Genomic DNA, 23,008 nt, shown 5'->3' on the forward strand with positions numbered 1-23,008 from the left:
AACAAGTCTGTACTCACAGGGATAGAGTAAAAGAACATGGCCTTTTGATGGGTGCATACAGCTTCAAACCACCACAACCCTTTACCTAAATGCTCTTTTCTTATGTCTTTACCTGGGTGATGATTAGGTTTACGTGTCAGCTTGGCCAGGTAATGGTGCCCAGTTGTCTGGTCAAGTAAACGCTGGTCTCTTGGTTACTGTGAGGACATTTCATGGACTTGAATCATCAATAAATTGATTGGATCTATGACTGACTGATTACATCTATAATCGACTAAGGAGAGTGTCTTCAGCAGTCAGACAATCAATCCAGTCAGTTGAAGGCTTTAAAAGGAGAAATCAGAAAAGAGAATTGCTCTCTCCACTTCTGCCAGCCAACCCTTCCTCCGCAATTCATTGAAGACCTTCATTGGAGTTGCTAGCTGTGGAATTAGCCTGCTCTATGGAATTTGGACTTGTGCACTCCACAGTTGCATGACAGACACTTTCATAAAATCTCATATTTACAGATATCTCCTGTTGGTTCTCTTTCCGTAGAGAACCTTGGCTAAAACAACTTGGTAAACTCCTATTCATTATTCACTGCTCTCCTAAATTATCCCTTCCCTGGCCTCCCTGCACAGAGCACCATGCACTGCTATTTTGTAGCACTTTCTGCAGCTAGAATTTTATGTTATAATTTACCATATATATGCAACAGTAAAAATACATGCATATATATATATAGTAATGTTATCAGCTTCCACGCTAGTCTCCAGGGGGATGTGAAGCATGTATTTTATGGTATCCCCAGCATCTGGTATAGTGTCTGGCACAGAGCAGGTCCCCAGTAAATACTAGTTCAGTGAATGAAGGATCAGAAATTTCAAGAATCATTATCAAAGATGAATAAGACTGCATCCTGTAAAAATGGCACACCCTCATTAACTAAATTATCTAAACTTTCAGGTGCGTATCACTAGCTTGGGGAATCCCAGAGCTAAATGTTTACAAGCAGAGAGCCAAATTAAGGCAAGAAAGACCCAAAACAGTGTGAAGTTTGAGAATGTTCACAGGAGCAGAAAGGAGGCCCTGGGGAGAGAGACAAGGCAAATAGGATAAAATGGACCTATATCCTTCCCCCTTCCACTACCAGTCCTCATTCCAATTCCCAGAAACAGTCCCCTTATCGACCTTCCTAATGTGGCAGTCCCTGCTTCCTAATGTGGCAGTTATATAAGATAACTTAGTATATGTTCATACTCCTTTTGTAAGAGAATGTTACATTTCAGCTAGTTACATGGCTTTGAATAATAAAGAACTACATTTCCCAGCTTCCCTTGCAGCGCGATAATGCCATGTGACTAAGTTCTGCCAATGTCATGTAAGTAGAAGCTACACATGTGCATGTGTCTGTGTGTCCTTAAAGGGAAGGACCTTCAACATCTTCTCATTCACCCTTCCTTCTGGCTGAAGTGTGGATGAAGAGGTATTATGGCATATTTGATCAGATGGATGGAGCCAATACCTGAGGAATGGCAAAGCCAAAAAAAAAAGGAAGGAGCCTCATTCCCAGCCCAGTGGAGCCGTCAGCCCTACCTACTTGGCTAATACTAGGGATAACATAAGGGAGAAATACACTTCTGTCTTGTTCAAGTCCCCTGATGTATTAAGTCTTATTAACCATGGCTTAATAATACATTGATCAATGCACTTAGCAACTTTCCAGGGTAGATGAACTCTGTCAGGAAAACCTAGGCAAGGTTCCTTATGGTTTAAACAACAACCTTTTATTTAGTTCACATTTCTGAGACTTAACAACTTTGGCTTGGCTCAGCTTGGCAGTTCTTCTGGTCTAAGGTGAGTTCCTCCATGTGTCTGTGGTCAATTGCAAGTGGACTAAGTAATTCTGCTTCTGAGGGATTGCTGGAGGTTTATAGATGCTTATAAATGAAGGAATGAAGAAAGGAAGGATAAATGAGTAAATGAGTGAAGAAAACAAGTGCTGCAGCTTGGCCATGTGTCCTCCACTCTGAACACAGACAATGGGCTTTGTGGACCAATGCACAGGAACTTCCTTTCATGCATTTGTTCTTCCACTTTCCTGAAATCATTAATTGAGCACCTATTGTGTGCTCTCCCTCTGGTTCTTCTTTTGGGGAGAAGACTGGTGTGACCCCCACTTCAGGGAGCTCACAGTCATGTGGGGACATGGTCTGCAGCACTGAAGGCTAGTCCACAAGTCGCAGCTACATGTAGGGTCAATGACATTGACTGCTGCCCGGCAGCCCATGGATAACTTCTGGCAAAGGTGTGCAGAGTCCTCTGCCTGAGCTGGAGTCCATTGAGGCCACTTCCTGCTTGAGTCCCTTTGACAAGGTGCTTGACCTCTCCAGGTCTCAGATCCTCATCTGTGAAGTGGCTGCTCATCTGAGGACTGGACTCAGGAAGCACATAGCATGGGGCATAGGTTGTGGGGAGCACTATCTGTGTCACTTATCATGAGCGTCAATGGGACACAAATCCCCCAGCATGTCCCAGCTGGGTCAGGAGGCTTTGCTGTGCAGACGTGAAATACTCACCCCTCAGGGAACTTGGGGCCTCCTTTTGAGAAACCTGCTCCCATACCACATTCGGAAGAACTCCCCACCTCACTCCCTCATATTTGGGCACGTTCAGTCCACAGAACAGGGGAGCAGGGAAGGAAAGACACTGGTTATGGATGGCTGGCTGCCAGCAGCCCACCAAACCCGCCACCAAGAGAAGCTTCCGGGCAGGAAGCCTCAGGGGGAGAGTCCTCCTTACGCAGTACGCTCTGGACCTCACCACCCAAGCCTAGTGGTCATCAAATAAATCCCACATTTAGATAAGGGACCTTCAATGGACACATTCCTGAAATTCAATGGTAATAAAAGAGAAAAATGGACCGGCTCGGTCCAGATAACCACGGCCGAGAAGCAATTATGCTGCCCCTGTCCTGAACGAGGAGGTGGGCGGCAGAGGCACCTGCCCAGGTGATTCATCAGCTGCAGATTTACAGCGCCTTGAGAGCCGCCTGCACCTGGTCCTCCTTCCAGGTTCTTCAGGAAACCTCAATTTAGATAAAAAAAAAAAAAACTTTTTAAATTTAGTAACATGTATATAATCTAAAAGGTCCCCCTTCATACACATCCAGATATACAATTCAGTGTTGTTAATTACATTCACAATATTATGCCATTAGTGCCATCATCCATCACTACATCTTTTCCATCCCCCCCCCCCCCAGCAGAAATATTGTACCAATTAAGCTCTAACTCTCCTTCCCCTACCTCCTTCCCAGCCCCTGGTGTTTGGGTTTCCTAGCCTGCTCAAGGAAATACCATGAAATATGTCGATTTAAAGAATGGAAGTTCATTAGCTTATGGCTTTGAGGTGAAAAGAAAGTGCAAATCAAGGCATCATCAACATGATGCTTTCTCTGTGAAGACTGGCACTCTGGGACTGGCTGCTGGCGATCCTTCATCTTTAGTTTGTCACCTGGCAAGGCACATGGCAGGGTCTCTGGTGTTGGGAATGTAAAATGGTTCAGCCTCTGTGGAAAACAGTTTGATGGTTCTACAAAACATTAAGTAGAATTATCATGTGCTCTGGGAATCCCTCTTCTACGTATATACTCAAAAAATTGAACCATTTTAATTCCCACCAACAGTGAATGAGTATTTCTGTTTCTCCACAGCCTCTTCAACACTGGTTATTTTTTCTTTTTTAATAGTAGCCATTCTCATAGGTGTGAAGCATTGTCTCATTGTGGTTTTGATTTGCATTTCCCTGATGACCAATGATGTTGAACATCTTTCCATGTACCTTTTGGGCATTTTTACATCTTCTTTGGAGAAATGTCTATTCAAGTCTTTTGACAATTGTTTGATTGTGTTGTTTGTCTTTTTTGCTGTTGAGTTATCAGAGTTCTTTATAGATTCTGGAAATTGAACCCTTACCAGATATGTGGTTTCCAAATATATTTCTCTATTCTATAGGGAATATATTTTACTTCCCTGGTGGAGTGCTTTTACTTTCTTGCTGAAGTCCTTTGATGCACAAAAATTTTGAACTCTGATGAGGTTGTGTTTATCTATTTTTTATTTTGTTGCCTGTGCTTCTGTTGTAAAGTATAAGAAACTATTGCCTAATACAGTGCCCTAAAGGTGATTCCTTGTGTTTTCTTCTAGGAGTTTTATAGACCTAGTTCTTATATTTAGGTCTTTGACCCATTTTGAATTAATTTTTGTATATGGTGTGAAATAGGACCACCTTCATTCTTTTGCATATGGATATCCAGTTCTTCTAGCACCATTTGTTGAAGAGATTATTCTTCCCAATTGAGTAAGCTTGGCCCCCTTGTCAAAAATCAGTTGGCCATAGACACAAGGGTCTGTTTCTGCACTCTCAATTAGATTCCATTGGTCTATATGTCCATCTTTGTGACAGTATCATGCTGTTTTGAGCATTGTAGCTTTGTAATAAGTTTTATAATTGGGACACGTGTTGCGAGTCATCCAACTTTGTTCTTTTTAAAAGATGGTTTTGGCTATTCAGGGGCCGTTACCCTTCCAAGTAAATTTGATTATTGGCTTTTCAATTTCTGCAAAGAAGGCTGTTGGAATGTTGATTTGGATTGTTTGAATCTATAAATCGTATTGGATAGAGTTGACATCTTGACAATATTTATTCTTCCAATGCATGAATATGGGGATATCCATCCATTTATTTAGGTCTTCTCTGATTTCTTTTAACAAGGTTTGGCAGTTTTCCATGTATAAGTCCTTTACATCCTTGGTTAAATTTCTTCCTAGATATTTGAATATTTTTTTTAACTTTTTAAAAAAATTGTATAATATAACAGCATAATAAAGGGAATATACGAAAAGCCCACTGCTAACACCATACTCTATGATGAAAGACTGAAAGTTTTCCCTATGAGTTCTGGAACAAGACAAGGATGCTCACTATAAACATTGTTATTCAACATGGCACTGGAAGTTCTAGCCAGAGCAATTAGTCAAGAAAAAGAAATAAAATGCATACAAATTGGAAAGGAAAAAGTGAAGCTTACTATTTACAGACAACATGACGCTATATATATATATAAAGTCCAAAAAGAGTCTATAGCAAAGTTACTAGAATTAATCAATGAAATTGACAAAGTGACAGGGTACAAGATCAACATGCGAATATCAGTGTCTGTGTACATTAGTAATGAGCAATCAGAGGAAGAGGTTAAGAAAACATGCCATTTACAATTGCAAGTAAAAGATTCAAATATTGCAGCTAGAAGGAAAAATCTGAGAAGATAGTATGGTAGCCCATGACAAACTCTGGGATCTGACCTGTAAATACTTGTTGAAAAGTGCTTTGAAAACTATTGCTTTTTTCTTTCTTTGCTTTGTATATATGTTAAGGAAAACAGCAGTGGGTGGGCTTCTTGCTTGGGGGATGGCTGTAGACTTGGGTGGCCAAGGGAATCCTCTGCTGCAAGTACAAAGAGGGACACAGACCCACATTGAGCCAGACTTTTGCTGGCAAAGTGAGGGCATAGGACCTCCGTAGCTTCAGCCCTACCTGGTCAGATACTGCAAGGCTGCAGGAAGTAAACAGCGTCTGAGGATGATTAAATCACCCACCAAACAGCACCATCTGCTGAGCAGGCCATAAACTGCAGGAGAACTGCAGGGCTTTTCAGAGTCTTTCCAGATCTAAGTACCATTGGAGCTGCTCTACAACCCCTGCACAGGTACCTGGCCCATTTTGACTGAGACTCAACTGTCAAAGCAATGTCCTAATACAAACCCAGGTTTCTAGCTTGCTAGCTGCTGGAATGCAATATACCAGAAATGAAATGGCTTTTAAAAAGGGGAATTTAATAAGTTGCTAGTTTACAGTTCTAAGGCTGAGAAAATGTCCCAATTAAAACAAGTCTACAAAAATGTCCAATTTAAGGCATCCAGGGAATGCCTTAATATATATATATATATATTATATGTATAAACCTTGGTTCAAGAAGGCCAATGATGTTCAGGGTTTCTCTCTTAGCTGAAAGGGGCACATGGCGAACATGGCGGCATCTGCTGGCTTTCTCATGGCTCTACAAAAAGGACTCTCTCCAAAATGTTTCTTCTCTTAGAGGATTCCAATAAGCAACTCCTTCAATGGTTGGAGACACACCTCCATGGAAATCATCTAATCAAAAGTTACCACCCACAACTGGGTGGGTCACATCTCTATGGGAACGATCAAAATGCTCCCACCCAGCAACATTGAATGAGGATTAAAGGACATGACTTTTCTGGGGTCCACCACAGATTCAAACCAGCTCACCAGGCAACAACTAAATCTTAGACAAGAGAGAAATTGACCTTCAGAATAGCCCCATGAAGATAATCAGATAATCAGAAGATAATTTTGTTCGCCAAAATTCACAAGGCATACTAAAACTCAAGAAATGGCCCGGTCAAAGAAACAAATCAAAGTTGGAGGAGACACAGAATCTGGAACAACTAATCACAGATGTGCAAACAAATCTCCTGAATCAATTCAAAGAAATGAAGGGAAATGTGTATAAATAGAGAAAAGATGTTAAGAAGACACTAGAGAGCATAAAAAAGAATTCGAAAGAATACATATAAAAATAACAGACATTATGGAAATAAAAGACATCGTAGGTGGAATTAAAAATATACTGGAGGGGGTGCAAGGTTAGTGTTCAGTGGTAGAATTCTCACCTACCATGCAAGAGGCTCAGGTTTGATTCTCGGTCCACACACTTCCCAAAAAACAGAAAATAAGCAAGACAAACAAACAAACAAAAACTTCCATGTTACGGTATCTCATCCCAGGGAGCCAAAACTTGTCTGTTAGGAAGTCACAGACATCTGTTAAGCAGCCTTCTCCTACACCTCACATATTCCCACCTCCTTCTCTGGGGAAGTCACAAACACTCACTAAGTGGCTGTGGTGGTTTGAAGCTGTATGTACCCCAGAAAAAGTTGGTCTTAAATTTAATACAGTTCTGCAGGTGTGGACCATTGTAAGTAGGAACTTTTAATGAGACTGCTTCAGTTAAGGTGTGACTCATATCATTCAGGATGGATCTTAACCCTATTAATGTAGTCCTTTATAAATGGAATGAATACAGAAAAAGAGAGAAAAAGACACAGAAGTAAGAAGCTGATATCAGCAGAATCGAGATGAAAAGAGAAAGGCCAGCAGATCCTACCGAGTGGCAGAGGAGCCAAGGACTGCCAGCAGCTTGTCTGCAAAGAAAGCATTGCCTTGATGATGCCTTGATTTGGACATATTCCTGGCCCCAAACTGTGAGGGCCTAAATTCCCATCGTTAAGCCACTCCACTCCGTGTTATTTGCTGGAGCAGCCTAGGAAGCTAAAACAGTGGCCGCCCTCTGGCCTTCCACTACCAGCATATCCTTCCGTATCGTCTGCCATTCCACAACCTGGGGGAGATGTTACATCTAAGGGAACAGACGTGCCAGACTCGAAACCCGGAAACCAAGAGCAAGCAGTCCCAAATGCTTATCAGAACAGGAGTTCTCAGTGGCAGGGCCTCGTCCTCCTTCTTGAGTGGATAAAAACCATACTCAAACAGTATAAATGTATCTCTGTTCTCCAGCATAAAGTGGGGAGTACAGAACTGCCTGCCATCTATGAACCCCAGCCCTGAGCAGTTTTTGGCCATTCCAGGAGACCATGATGGGATTTCTCCTCCTGCTCTTTGGGACTCTCTACTAAGTAATTGACAAGGAGATGTGTCTCTTCTGGACTCTTTATTCTGCTGAAAGTTTCTTTTGTTCCCTGAACCTGTCTTCACATGGTGCACTGTTGCAGTAACCCGCAGCAAGCAGGGTGCCCGGGAAATATGGAGTGGGTTAATATTTTGAACCTTTTCTTATTGCTCTTGTGTTCCTTGTGTACAAGGATATCTTTTTGGGTAACTCAGTACCCAGGGCTTTGTGGGCTAAATTGAGGGGTTACCCTTACCCACCAGTTTGGGTGGAGGTGCCTAACCATGGCTTGGGGATGTAGGGCATGCTGCCTCCATTGTCTTGGGGAGAGAGGCAGTGATAAATGAGGTTTGGAAAATCCCTCCATGAATGCCAGGTAGTTGGCTAATGGGACTACCCAGACAGATTCTGAGGTTAGTGTGGGAGTGGTTATTATTCAGGAGGCTGTCAGAACTGAAGATGGGGAACTGGAGGTGAAAATGAAGGTGGGAGCTTTTATGGAGAAGGAGATGTGCGATATGAAAGTTAAACACGGGCCGAAGACAGGAGAGAAATTCTTGCCATGCCTTTATGATGAAGAGAAGATTGTAAGGGCCCTGATTAACCAGGCTGAGTAGAAAAGTCTTGGTTGCTTCATGTTCAACCCTATCCTCCAGTAGGCTCTCAGCCAGCTGGAGCTGAAAGTAGGAAGTAGGGATTAGGGAAGGAGCTATGGCCCTGGCAGCTGCCACCAGGGCTAAGCCGTGGTTAAATGTTGTACGGCTCTGACCTTTGACTGGGAGTTAGGCAAGCATGCCCCACTCTGGGAAACCGCCCTTGAATTCCAGCTAAGCCTTGGGGTAAGAAGGAGGGAGCTGTGGTACACTGTGAGAATTCTGTATTGGTGCGTGGATATTCCGCTCTCATCAGAGGGATTTTTCCCCTCACCAGATTTCCATTTCGCAGTGGGACATTGATGCTTTTATTAGAAAGGGGCCTCCTGAGTGGGGCAACAAGCTTATTTTGCTTCTCTCCACAGTGCTTCCAGTGGGTGATGTGATTGAGTATGTTAACCCCACCCCGCTTGCTTGGGGGAGGGGCTCCCATGCCAAGGTAGTGGCCTCATGGTGACTGGCAGGGCAGCTGGTAGGTGGTGGGTGCATGCCTAGTTACGTGGCAGGCTCTTGCATCCACAGAACAGGGTGGGGGTCACCTGTGCCCCTTGGCAACCCCACTCATGGAGCTCAGGTCTGGTTGGTAGAGGAGGAGGTAGAGTTTGCATATCCCCAACCTCCCCCTTCAGCCCTGGGTGAGGAGTCCAGCGTCTGGGAGATGCCTCTATACCCAGACCTGGCTAAATTAAAAATGGCCTAGTGGTGGGGCCAAGGTCCCTGCCCACCCCCTGGGGACAAAAAGCATATTGTCCCAGTACTTTAACAATTTAGGGGTAGTAAATAAACCTTTATGGTGCTTTCAGATACAGGCACCCAAGCCATATCATTCTGGGAAGTGCAGAGGAGAGAGGACAGTGAATAGAGTTGGAAAGTTTGGGGCATTCCATTTGGGCGTGGCGATGAGAGGTTACTGCCACTGTGTGAGTCAGGCCCTTTGGCCCCCTTTCCCCTCCGATGGCCGTGTTTCCCAATGCAGAAAGCTTTGTAGGGGTTGAGGTCCCAGTGGTGACTGCAGGCATGTGCCCCTCCAACCCAGCAAATTCTGGCCATTATGTTTAGGTGAGTGACTAGCTGTGCACCCTCAGTGTTCCCCTATCTTTGCCACATTGTCCAATAGTGGCATCTTACTGCCTCCCTGGTAAGGAAAAGCACATAACTGAACTCATAAAGGGCTTTCTATCTGCAGGTGTCCTCGGCTCTTGTGTCTCTGCCCATAAAACCCAGTGTGGCCAGTGAGAAAAGAGAATGGAGCATGGTGACTAACTAGTCAATTGGGTCTTAAATGCACCAGAGCCCCCTTTGGGATCTGCGGCCTCAGATGTTGTGCTATTTGCCTATCGGTCTCATCTCGGTATCCTCCGGGCACTCCTGTGTTGAGGAACATGGAAAGCAGGTGCTTTCCACCGGGGAGTGGAGAAGGAGCAGGCCTCTGTTCAGCTACCTGCCTCCAGGATGTTTAGAGCCTGGATCTCCATTTGAGTTACAGGTTTCTGCCTCCCAGAACCATGCCAACTGATCTCCCCGGCAAGAGGGAGCAACAGGAATTTGCAGACTCCTTGGTTTCTGGACCAAGACTTCCCCAGATGCAGCCCAGCATGGTTATCTCTTTGAGAGGCAAGTTCTGGCATGCTGTTGGGCCTTGGTGGAAGTGGAAGGGATCATGGAGAGCTCTCTGGTCCTCCTGAGGCCAGAAATCCTCATCATCCTGGGGCCTGGGCAATTAGGACACTTACCCACGCAGTGCCCAGCGACAGAACATCACCCAGTGGAAGTGGTACGTTCCATCTGGCATTTATTAGGCAGCAGCCGCTGTCTCTCTCACCTCAGGCAGACTGTATACTACCTGGGGCACTGGAAAAGGTGCCCAGTGGGCTGAACTATGGGCAATCCTCTTATCCGTAAAACACCCAAACCCAAGCAGCCCATCCTGGGAATGGCACGTGCTCCCACCGCCCCCCTCCCCCCCATAGCCAATGGTTTGGCAGTTTGGTGAGGTTCATGGGGGGAACGTGATTGGAGAATTATAGGTTTCCTGGTGTGGAGAAGCAAGTTTTGGAAACAATTGGCAGCATGGAAAGGCACCACTTATGCTACCCATGGTGATGCACAGGGCAAGGACCTGTATCACAATGAACGTCACTGGAATGGCCTGGCTGGTAAGGGATGCTCTGAACTGCTTTTCACATCCAGTGAGCCTGGAGATCTTCCTGGGCAAGAGCAGAGGGTGAGCCCTGCCCAGAGGATGAGGATGATGGATTTACCCATGGTGACAGTGTCAAAACAGCTGAATTTCCCATGGATGTTTCTGTTGCTGGGTGGATTCATTCACCCAGCAAAATACAAGGGACATTCTGACACCATAAAATTATAGGCCCAAGAACACAAGGAGCTTTTTCACTAAAAGAGTCTCAATCTACCATTTACCAATGTGAGATATGTCGATTACAAGTCAGATCCCAAAAAAGAGGCATTTAGAAGCTATTCCAGAGGGGCTGTACTAGACTGCTCAGGTCAAGTGGACTACCTTGGCCCTCTGCCACCATCCCAAGGTACGTCCTGTGCCTTGTTTGTGGTGAACAGCTACTTAAGCTGTGGCTCTGCCTTTCCAGTTCTTCATAAAGATGCAATACACACATGGGATACCTTGGAAAAGTGGATTTTCTACCCCTTTGGATATCTAGAGGACAACTCCTCTGACCAAGGACCACACTTTACTACACAATCCACTAAGTTATAGGCCCAGAACCATGGAATCAGATACACCTTTCACGTGACTATCACCCACCACCCGCAGGCAGACGGCATGGTGGAGAACTTTAGGGCTGCCTGAAAAAGGGGCTTCAGTGTTTACACCCTGATAACTCTCTCTCTGGATGGGCTGTCCACCTTTCTCAGGCTCTCTGGAAGTTGAATTCAGCAGTTTACTGGAATGGGAAACACAGTTTTATTTCATTCTTTAAGCTGGGGAGGGGGTAAGGGTGGGTGAGCAACCCAGGTTTTGCTGGGTCTGCCCTTACCTCCATCAAAATGAAGACTGGTCAAAAAAAAAAAAGGACGAACAAGCAGATACCACTAGGGACAGTCCTTTCCAACCACTGTCAGGGGACCATTCTGCTTTTTACTCCATTATATCTTCTACATGATTCCCAAGATGGTGGGCAGTTAGGGCTGCCAGGTTTAGAGGTGTGATGGAAGAAACAGATCTGTAAGTGCTTAACATACAAGGGCTGACAATCCAGTGGGTGGGAACCTCCAAGCCTCACACATGCACACTGTAGATTAGTGGGCGATGCCTACCTCTGGTTGGTCCATAAACCCTCTTTGGGAATGGTCAGGGGACACCTTCAATGAATCTTGACAATTCCCATCCATCAGGAAGGGTGGAAATGGGCCAGAAGATACAAGAAAGACACTCAGGTAAATGGGGAAAAGGTGAAGTTATAGTTCAGGGAAAGGGGCAGACAGACTGGGTAGCCTCAGAAAGACAAAATAAGTTTTTGCAAATAGGCCAAGAAAAATGCCTGCTGTGGAAATGGTTGTGCAAACACCCTGTCAGAACTAGTGACTGCTCCCTTCTCATTTTTCTACAGATTTAACCTTCAACAACCTGGAAGGAAGACACCTTTGTCCAACTGACTCAGACCATCATGGAGGCGGGGAACCTGACCAACTGCTGGACCTGCCACGGTGCTCCTTTGCTCTCTATCTCCTCTTTGCTGAGCCCAGAGTGACATATGAGGAGCTGATCTTCCCTGCCTCACGTTTGGCCTGACACTAGGAAGTCCCTCCAACAAGAATACTGGCATATCCATTGGCTATGCATTTTTCTTCTGCTACCCATAGAGATGCAACAACTCTCCATGCAATGAAACCTGTGAATGTCTCAGTCATCTTTTCAGTTTGTTCTACCAGGGAACATATGACATGCAATCTGTCAGCCACCCAAGCTGGCACTGCTGAGTTCACAGCATGAGCCCTTCAGGCTCAGCCTAAACCTTTATCACGAACATCACTGAAGGTTCTGAGCTAGCAGGTCCAACCCTCCTCACCTTTGTGTCTGAGATAGGAGGGAGGTTTATGTTGCAATAGAAAATGCAGAGGAATAAGCTGGGCCTGGTCAAAAGACTGGGAGGTGGACTGTTAAGGATGTCACAGACACCTGTTAAAGGGCCATCAAGGAGACCTCACTTGCCCTCACCTACTTCTCTGGGGCAGTCATAAATACATGCTAAGTGGCCATCCTCTGGTCTTCCATTACCCCCACCTCCTTTTCTATTGTGTGCCATTCCACAACCTGGGGGAGACGTTAAGTCTAACGAAACAGACCTGCAGGACCTTAAACCCAGAATCAGGGAATGAGAAGCCCCAAATGCTTATTAGAACAGGAATTTTCAGTGGCAGGGCGTCCTCCCCGCAAGGTGGGTATAAACCACTCGCAAACAGTATAAAGTCTCTCTTCTCTGGCATGAAGTAGGGAGCGCAAATCTGCCTGCCATCTATCAACGCCGACCTGGAGCAGTTTTTGGTCACCGCGGGAGACTGACTGTGGTGTGACTTCCTCCCTTGCTCTTGTGGACCCTTTGTACTAAGTAAGTGACAAGGAGATGTGCCCTTTTGGGACTCTTTGTTCTGGTCAATAAAGGGATCACTTGCTGAACGTTTCTGTTGCCCTGAGCCTATGTCCCCACGGTGCACTGTTATAGTAACTTGCTCAGGGTCAGTGATGAAAATGCCTGTTTTTGCGTTTAAATGTTCCAGCAATTAAAGAACTAGTTGGTTGTGCTTACCTTTTGCCAACAGTTCTGCGTGGGTCTCTTTTGTTTCTTGGGGGCCCTTTTGCACGGCTGGTGCTGGCCAGCCGGCTTCCTCCCCAGGTCGAGGTGGCCTTGGGTCTTGGTGCCTGGATATGAGAGGGCTTCTAACACACGTGTGAGTTGCTCTGTGGTTTGCGTCCATGGCAGGAGGTACCTGTGCTGGAGCGCTGCTGCTGTGTGACTCCCAAGCCATGTGGGATGGAGTGAGGGGAGGGGTCCAGACTGAGTCGTAGATCTCTTACCTTCCTTTTTGGTGTTCCCCACCCCCCTGCTTAATTCAGTGATTATAGAGTCCTTCTCCAGTCTCTATCTTCCTCCAGAGTTCCAAGCAAGTGAGATTTGTCTTTTTATTAGTTGTTTCTGAGGGGCGATTTTTCCAAGGGATGTCTTATGTTGCCATTTTGAGGATGTCACTCATGCTATTACCTCTTTTTAGATTTTGACAAGATTGTTTCTCTCTACCATCCCTGAGCGGCGAGGCAGGCACTGCACTGGGTGGCACAGTCAAATATTGATTTGCTGGCAATGCACTAGAAGAGAAACAGCCCACCCAGGTGAGCCACATGTTTGCAACTCCTGAGACCTCCCCAGGGCCTTGGCTTCCCCTGAGATGTGCTGAACTGCTGGTATCTCATCAGGCAGATGGAGAGCACAGCTGTGTGCTCAGAGGGAACGCGCGAGGTCATGCAGAAAGCGCCGGCTGCCTCAGTTTCCTCATCTGCAAGGTAGGAAGAAGGGCATTGGGAGGTTGGGGGCCCTTGGTTTCTGGTATTTACATTTCTCTATATTTGAATCCTTTAAAACAAGCCTATATTTTCTCCTATGATGAGAAAATTAAGCCCAGTGAAAATATGTGAATGACATGAAGGAACAAGTGCTGAAGGGGTGGTGGCAAGGGTCAGAGGAGCTGGTTCTCCCCACACCCACCGCACAGGGCAACGTGCTGAGCACACAATGCCTGCAGCTGCCAGGCAACTTCAACCACTGTGGCCGATGATGATGGGGCTGTGGGTGCTGCTCACAACAGGGTGTTGACAGTGTGCACTTGAGCAAGTCCTGTCGTATCTAACTAGAAAAAGGTGGATGGTGTGGGGAAGGGGCAGGTCTAGGGAACACAATATGCCAAAATGAAGGCCTTTGAATGTCTTTGAACAAAACCATTTCCAAGAAAGAAAAAAAAAAGAAAATGGCACAAAGGAGGTGACAGCCATGAGTGATGGGTCCAAGTTCTGAAAATAGTGAATAACACGTAACTACTGCTGGCTAAATGGAGGAGAAGACACTAACTTATGACCCGCATTCTCTGCCTTCTCCTTCTCAACTCCCCTAGCTTTTGTTTCCTTCTGAGAAGCAGAACAGGAGGCAGAGAACAGCCTCAGTAACCTCTAGTCTTTTGAATGGAGGCTAAACTCCACCCTACCGCGGCCCCACTTCTCTTGGCTTCAACTCCCATCATTTCTGACTTCTTTCCACCAGGCTGCATTGACCTTCTTCAGCATCTCATCCTGGCCATGTTCCCTCCCACTTTAGTGCCTCCGCACATGAGTGTTCCCTTTTCCATAAGCCTACTTCTCAGGGAGGAATATAAACACATGCTAGACACCAAACCACAGCTAGTATAGGGCAGGAGAAATGAGAAGGCCACACCTCGAGACCAGGGACGTGGTTTCTTTGCCCAAGATTGAAGCTTAAACAGAGAACATTCCCCTGCCCTGTCCCTTACCCTCAAGCTGTTAAGCTTTCAGTAACAAGTAACAAAACAGTACTACTGGGAGAGGGCCAGAGGGGGAGCCAGAAAATGCGAAGAGACCCTCTCTTCGCAAAGTTGCAAAGGCAAAGCACAAAGGAAAAATCTAAAACTGAGGACTGAGATGTCTTTGACTGGCAAACCAACCCACACCATGAACATAAGGTATTGCTACAGTAATATGAAGACTGAGGTGTATAGAGGCTGTCACTGCCCTCAAGGAGCTACAATGCCATGGGGTAAAGCCCAAAAGAAAATTGGGCAAGGGAAGAGAGGAGGCTTCCTGGAGCAGCATTTTAACTCAGTCCTAAAAGGTAGGTATTTTTTTTTTTTTTTTTGCATAGGCAGGCACCAGGAATTGAACCTGGGTCTCCCGCATGGCAGGCAAGAATTCTGCCACTTGAGCCACTGTTGAACCGCCCAGTAGGGAGTTTTTAAACAGACAAAACTGTCCCACCTCTCTTAGGGTTATTATTCACATAATGTAAGCAGAAAGGTTGTCGGAAGCGTTCAGCCCAAAGTGTGGACTGAACATTCAACTGAGTGGAGGAAACTCATGACATGATTGCATCCAAGCTGTAAAGGAGGATGGGAAAGAAAACCTCTGGCATTTTCAGGCTCTTTTGTCTCTTAAAACAGGGAGTTCTCCTAATTGTAGAAAGAAGTTTCTGTTGCTGGGTGACTACCAAGAATGGTAAACACTCCACATTCAAACTGAGAGGTCAGCAAATTCATGAGTGTAGAGGAGGGAACACTCAGGACACGTTGGCTGGGGCAGAAAGACCAGAACGCAAATTTCCATCCTTACCGAAATCATGCATCTTGGATCCCTATTGAGCCAACAGGAAAGTGAAGGAGATTGGGCCTGGGCAAATCGATTCTAAGTGCTTGCTTAAAATTAGCTAAAAAACAGGAGGAAAAAATAGGATCCTTGTCTCTGGAAACACCCTTCATTTAGGAGCTGAGCTTGTTGTTCTCCTCTCCTCCCGTCTGACCCTAATGTGGACTGAAGCCGTCAGTGTCCCAGACATCTAGGAAAAGAGGTGGCCTTCCCAGCTCCCAGGAACCTGTTTGCTTCCTCCACCTCTGCCACTACCATCGCCTTGTGTTCCTGGAGGAAAGTAAAAACTAAGAAGGTTTGGCTCCAGTTCGTGTGGGGCTAACTCCCAAAAGGCAAACGAATCAGACAACTCTTCAGGGCAGTCCCCTCATGATTCAGAAAAACAGATTCCTGAAGAGGCAGGAAGCAGTGGGTTAGGAAAAGCACAGTGAAGGTAAGTTTTTATTTTCTGGAATATAAAGAAAATATTTACCTTCTGGAAAATAAAGAACAAATGGGATATTGGGTAACTTTCAAATTCCTATTTAAGCTGTTAACAGAGCATGGAGTAAAACCTTTTAAATTCTTAATTAAAAATTTTATGCCATTTCTCAAATTTCAAACATCAGTGAAGGTATATTTTTATCCATTACCAATTATAATTGGTAATCCAAAAGGGTCAAGTTCCCATTCCAATTATAAATGCTTCATTATTAGCCATGAGTTTCCTATTTTTTTTTTTAATTCTTTAATGTTCACAGTCTACTTTTTATGTTGTTTTTTTTCTTCAGAGCAATTTCCACTCTGGTCTATTCTAGCTTGAATTTCACCCACACCACCCATCAAAAAAACAAAACAAAACAAAACAAAAACAAAAACCAAACTACCTGTTCAATCTTTAAAAGAAATATATAACCGGGGCAGAAAAGTTGGAAAATCTTAAAAAGCATAAAAATTCTTAAATTGATTTTTTAAGGATAATGAGGATAAAACTATCTACACAGAGTTCTGTTTGCAATCGTTTTAAGAACTTGATGAAAACTTTTTTTTTTTTTTAGGATTTTAATGAGAGGAAAATGCTCATGATCAAATGTTCAGCCAAAACTCTGGACACAAAGTACAATCTCTATTGAGTAAAAGATCTGTAACTGTACAGTATAAAAACATGCCAAGTATTTACAGCGATTAACTCCGGGGTATAAAACCTCTTCTCACAGTCTGCGCTACTAACTTTCAAACAACCACATACATCACTTTAAAAAAACACGGAAAAAATGAAGCCATTTGGAATCATTAAAAAAAAAAAAAGGCACGGGGCGGGGGTTGGGGGGCGGAAAGCAAACTTCTAAGGAGCAAGGGACAGGCTCTTTCAACAGCTTTGACCCTGTTTGTTTCAACACAAAGTACTGGGGGTGGGGGTGGGGGGCGGGCCGGCGTGGGGGGGGGCGGCGCCGCGTCACGGCCATTGTGACGCCCCCGGTATATACGGACCCGCAGGGGGCCGCGCTTGCTATTCTGGCTGCTTGCGCCCCGCCGGGACCCAGTGGCTGGAGCAGGGAGAGGCACGCGCCGCCACCGACCGAGCCGACATGGGCAGAGAGGTGCTGGTCCGCCTGGGGCTGGGGCTGCTGATTCTGGCGCTGCTCCTAACCCCGCAGGTGGACTCCCAGGCTAAGACCACGCCGGCTGCGACAGCCGAATCCTCCGCCCCCGGGATGGTAGCTTCTCTATCTACAGTCAGTGTCCTCCTGCTGTGGCTTTCACTTCTTCTCCATCTCCGCTATTAGATTCAGGCCGAGAGACATCTTCACTTCTCCAGCCCATCTTCTACAACCCGAACCAAAGAAGGCGTCTACGAGTCCAGTGTGGCAAGGAAGAACAGGTCTTTGTCCAGTCTACGAATTCCGCTCTTTTATTGACACAAGGTTGAGAGTCCCACATCTGAGTTGGTCTGAAGAGCGTCGCAAGGATGTGCGGATATTAAATCTGCTGGAATTGCGTGGACACGGCTGAGGAGACAACAGCCGCAACTTGAACAGGATTTCTTTTCATTCAACATGGACGCGTACAACTCCCCCGTGAAAATGAGAATCGTTTTACCTTGATCTAGACAAAAGGGATGGGATGTGGAATGGAGATTGTTTTATTATGGCCATAAAATGATTACAAAATATAAAATGCTACCAGGATTCTGTTTCTCTGTACTTTTTGGAAGGAGCCTCTAGGTGTTACTGTAAATGGGTGCTAATTTAATGCTGATATACTCTAAGGTTTTGCATTGTTACTTCTACCGTTGTCTTGGGAACAGAACCCTTTCCTCTGGGGCTTTGGGCGTGACACTGCATTTGTAGTAACTGATACATGCCAGCGCAGTGAGGGATTGGAATCTACCCCAAATCCAAGCATAAGGAATAAATCTTGTTTATCACTTATTAAAGTGAAATGGCAGACATTTCCCATCACACATTTACATCCAACAAGAATGTGAGATTCATTTAGCCACCTCGCTTAACCTGACTCTAAAGAGTAGAAGGTCACTGACTTCAACTAATCTCAAAATGAGGGGGCCCTCCCTTTTCTGGACCGTGCCATGGAGACTCAGTGGAGAAAAGAGGTTGGGTCTTCTTTGCAAAATCATGTGTTAGGATGTTTCTCTGTCTCAGAAATGAGACTTTAAACAGCATCTTAAGTCACAGGGTTCGACCCAAAACATTTGTTCTGCTGAGCCAGGGCCTGGGTGGACAGAGAGGTCATGAAGCCAGCCCTGGGGAGAATTGTTCTGGCCAGCTGGCTCCCCAGGTTTCAGCCACAGGGGCAGCCAAGTATATCACAGCACTGGGCTGCTCACAAGCCTCTGTATCCATGATATCACGTCCACTGGTCCCTCAGCCAGCCTGGGGTGGGTGTTCTGCCAAGTCCCAAGCATTGTGTATGTATTTTCACACTTCTTTCTCGTTGCTTCTCAGGAGAGTGACTGGTAGTATTTCAGGTACCAGCTGAGGCCAATGGAAGGGTTAAGAACTTTGGCTTTCCAGCCATGCAGACCTAGGTTCAAATTCTAGCTCCACCGAATATTAGGAGGTGACCTCGGGGAAGTTCCTTCACGTCCCTGAGCCCCAGCCTGTCTTCTAGAATGGCACATACCTTGCCGGGTGGTTGGGAAGATGGAATGTGATTCTATATGCTAAACGTTTATCACACGTCTACCACATAGCTGGTGCTCCAATAAGTCGAATCAGAATTACTCTTTGACTTCTCTCATCCATTCTCTCAATTCATCAACCTCATTACAAGATCCTTGACGCTCTGTGCCTGCTTCCATCCACCCCAGAGCCACTGCTGCCATCTGGGGAAAGGGCTGCAGGTATGGACTACGGGGTCTGAGCTAGGGTAGAAGAGAGGGAACGTTTACTGAGAGTTGACCATCAGCTGCATCTGGTGTAAGGCATTTTCAAACAAGCCATCTCTCTCAACCTTTGCAGTACTAGGGAGCTTTCCTGAGCCCATTTCACAGATAAGGAAACAGAGGCTCAGGGAGGGTGATGGACTCCCCCGAGGCCTCATAGCTGGTAAGAGGCAAGGCCAGGGCTTGAGTCCAGGTCTCCCTGAGGCCAATGTACTTGTGTTTTTTCAAGTACCCAGTATTTCTAGGGGAGCTTGTAAAGATCATGTGGGGTCAGAGACTGAGTTTTGGGGGCCAGCACTTGGTGGGTGTCAAGGCAGGTTGGAAGCAGAGAAAGCAGACCATCAGGGCCCAGCCTGGCAATCTGGGCTCAAGTATCCAGTACTTTCTGTGTGTGTATAATTTGTTCCAGACTTTGCAAGGCATGCAGCATATTTCTCAGCTCTACCACCAACTTAAGGTTGTCAAAAATATTAACTTAGAGCCATGGGCTTTGGTTATTGCAGTATTATGAAAGATGGGGCAAAGCATGGCTTTTCATTGCAGCCTCAGTCCTGAGATAGTGCTTGCTGCCCTTTGGGGACACTAATTATACTGTGAAGCCCAAGCTCTTAATTTTCACATTGTATATTTTAAAGAAAAAGCTGTTGGTCACTTCCCCCCTTTCCTGTCTATGGAAGTTTCAAGTAGATAACCCTTTTGGGTCTGCTGTGGTGCCCCAGACAGCTAGGCAGAGGGACAGGCCCAGCTTTGTGTCAGATGGACTGGTTCCACCTAGGACTAACAATCTCTCCAACACCCACTCAGCCCCTTTGTACTAGGCCAGCTGTTGGCAGATGCTATTGTCCCCATGTACAGATGGTGAACTGAGGCAAAGAGCAATGACCTGATTTGGCCAGCACTGCCCTGCAATTAAGTGGTCAAGCTGAGATCAGGCCTTGGGGAGGCAGATGGGGAAGTCTAGGAGCACAACAGGCCTCCACTGAGCCATTAGTCACTTTGAATCTCAATACCCTCACTTGTCAAATGGGCATTCATTATTCTTCAGTAGATACTTGTAGAGCAGGTACAGAGTTGGACTTTGGAGATAATAATACCTGTCCACATGGTTTCATGTGGATTTAAACAATAAGCTAGCAGTGCCCAGCCCTGTGTAGACACACGGTAAGTCCTCAAGAAATTATATTCTCTTTTCCTTCTGGCTTTATAACACTTTCTTTTCTGTCAGGGCATGTCATCTTCTACATGAGAAGCAGCCAATTTTCCTGCGTAGAGTAAAAATAGTTTAAGACTTTCTGTGAAAGATTCTAGTTTGGTACTTTCAAAAGATAATTTAGATTTGTCTTCTCTTATTGCTGTTGAGTTGAAATAGTCAAGACATCTGAAACTCGTTATTCTGGTGGGTTTACTGTTCCCTCTGCGCGTGTGATTTCCCTCTAGGTTTAATGGATGCGTAGCGATCCTTGAAACATCCAAAGAATGAGTTCTCTTGCTGCCTGGCAATTTGGAGCGATTTCCCCGTATGTTTCTTTACTTTGTATGATGAAGTTATTATTATTAGAGAAGTTGTAGGTTTACAGAAAGATCATGTATAAAAGGCAGAGCTCCCACTGATAATGTGTTTTTACACATTTGTAAACTTTTGCATCTCTTCTTCAGTCATTATCTTCAAGGGAAAACAATCTGCACGGTCTGATAGCCATGCCACTGTTTCCGGTTCAGACGTATCGCTGCCAGATGTGGAAGCAGTGGTGCACTCAGCATTAGGATCCCTGAGATCCACTCCTGCCTGAGCCACTCACTTGCTGAGCCTTAATTTCTCCTGGACCTTCTCTAATGCTTCCAGTGCCAGAGTTCCAGAAGTGAGAGGTCCCGGGGTCCAAGTCAGGCAGACGCTCGGAACCCAATAGTGACAAGACTCCCCTCCTTCAAAGAATAAACCCCAACTATGTGCCAAACCTATTGAAGCAGATACACTCCCTCAAGTCAGAGCACACAGTGTGAATGGAGAATTTTGACACATGAGGGAAAACAGACTAGAACGGAAGCTCTACGAGGGCAGGGATTTCTGTTTATTTTGTACAATGCTGAATCCCCAGCTCCCAGAACAATATCTGGTGCCTAGAAGGGACTTATCAAATCCTTTGGCAGCATTTTCATAGCTGGTGCTATGACAGGTGAAGCCCTGGGTATCTGTTTTTGGAGCACAGAGACGGGGCCTAGTGGGGTTCAGGAAGACTTCCCAGAGGAGGTGATATCCAAGCTGAGGATGGACGAACTATGTGACCTGGGGAAGGGAGCTGGGATGCTGTTCTAGGTGGTGGGATAATACATATAGAGGGGTGGAGGTGGGAGAGAGCTTGGTATCTTCCGGGAACCACCAGTAGTTCAATATGACTGTAGAGAGAGGTTAAGTTTCATACCAGGTCTCATAGGCATAAGTGCTGTTGAGCTGGGATTTGACCTCAGGGAGTTCAATTCCTGAGCCCAGTTCTCATTTCATCATCATTATAGGATTTTTATTTTATGGTTATTATATTTTATATATTATCTCCAGTTTTTAGGTAAGGGAAAAGAGGCCTAGATATGGTTGATGGTCCAAGGGCCAAAGTCATACTTAGCATACAGGCAGTTCGACTCCAGCACATGGAGTCCTGTCCAATGTGCCTCCCTGCCTCCCTTAAGTATTAAAAGGAATTCACCAGCAGCCCCAGCTCAGATTCAGAGGGCAGAAGCGTAAGCTGAGGCCTCACAGGGCTAGAGGTTTCCCACTTCCTGCCTAATCAACTGACAACACAATTGGCGCCGTCGAAGGAAATGATCCAGCTGGCCTGGAAGGTCTTGTGGCTCAGAGAAGCAGCTGATAAGGTGCCACTCCTTGTGGTGTGACAGCCCACGGTGGTCCCAACCTACACGGCCAGCTGACACTTCCCTGTCCCACAGGGACCAGCTAGCCAGCAAAAGCACCAAATGGATTCTCATGGATCTGTCCCCACTTGGCAGCAGCTGGAGCAGTCGATGCTGGGCCCAGGACATTACAGTCTACAAAGTGCGGGTACAGTCACAAGCACTGCTGGATCCTCAAAACGTCCCTGAAAATTAGGTGAGGTGAGGATGCTGATCCTTTTGGCAGATGTGACCCTCACAGAGGTAAGCCTTCAGCTGCAGCTTTCTCCCCGTGTAGACCCTAGACATTTATAGAGCCTCTAGGGCTTGTCAGTCATTTTCTCCTCTTATCCCCCAGCCAAACTCAGAAGTTGGCTAGGGAAGAATTACTACCTGCATGTCAGGGATGTGAAAATCAAGGCTCCTATAGGGGAGGGGACTTGGCAACTGAAGGTTGCAGTTCTAGGTAATTCCACCGGGCATTTGATATTTTTCCCTGTGTAGAAATCGTTCCCTTTTTTAGTGGTTTGGTTTCCCGGGAGAACCACAACTCCCTTCTCAGTTCCAGGGGGATCTTTCTTCCCGGCACAGAGGAGGAAGTACATGGCCAACTCTGGATCAATCAGATTAACTCACCACCTGGATAGGGTCAGATCCAGGCACATGACCCATGTCAGCCAATCAGAGGCAGACAGTTTCAGTCATAAGGCTTCCTGTTGGCATCACTGGGAAAGAGAATCCCTAGTGCAGGTGGGTCTGTGAATTGGGGTTCATGGCAATGACTGTGAGGAGGAACTCTGCCCGAACATGGGATCTTCAGGCCAAGGCCTCAACATAGCAATGGAGACCCCAGAATGATCTAACTGTGGCCTTCTTGATTCGTGATCCGATAATCCCTCCTCTTTAGGCTGAAGCCAGTTCCAGCTAGG

General features: G+C 45.8%; 2 long non-coding RNA genes across 2 annotated transcripts; both read left to right on the forward strand.

The window, feature by feature from the left end:
• The first annotated feature begins 11,613 nt into the window (after nt 1–11,613).
• On the forward strand, nt 11,614–13,943 carry LOC143674608 (uncharacterized). The gene is made up of 4 exons (XR_013171128.1): nt 11,614–11,826; nt 12,000–12,283; nt 12,884–12,998; nt 13,660–13,943. It is a non-coding gene; the product is annotated as an uncharacterized LOC143674608 (long non-coding RNA).
• A 158-nt stretch (nt 13,944–14,101) lies between these two features.
• LOC143674607 (uncharacterized) lies at nt 14,102–17,134 on the forward strand. Its single transcript, XR_013171127.1, has 3 exons — nt 14,102–15,284; nt 15,929–16,244; nt 16,849–17,134. It is a non-coding gene; the product is annotated as an uncharacterized LOC143674607 (long non-coding RNA).
• The last annotated feature ends 5,874 nt before the right edge of the window (nt 17,135–23,008 follow it).

The sequence above is a fragment of the Tamandua tetradactyla genome, chromosome 2, assembly GCF_023851605.1.
Source record: "Tamandua tetradactyla isolate mTamTet1 chromosome 2, mTamTet1.pri, whole genome shotgun sequence".
In the NCBI taxonomy this organism is placed as follows: domain Eukaryota; kingdom Metazoa; phylum Chordata; class Mammalia; order Pilosa; family Myrmecophagidae; genus Tamandua; species Tamandua tetradactyla.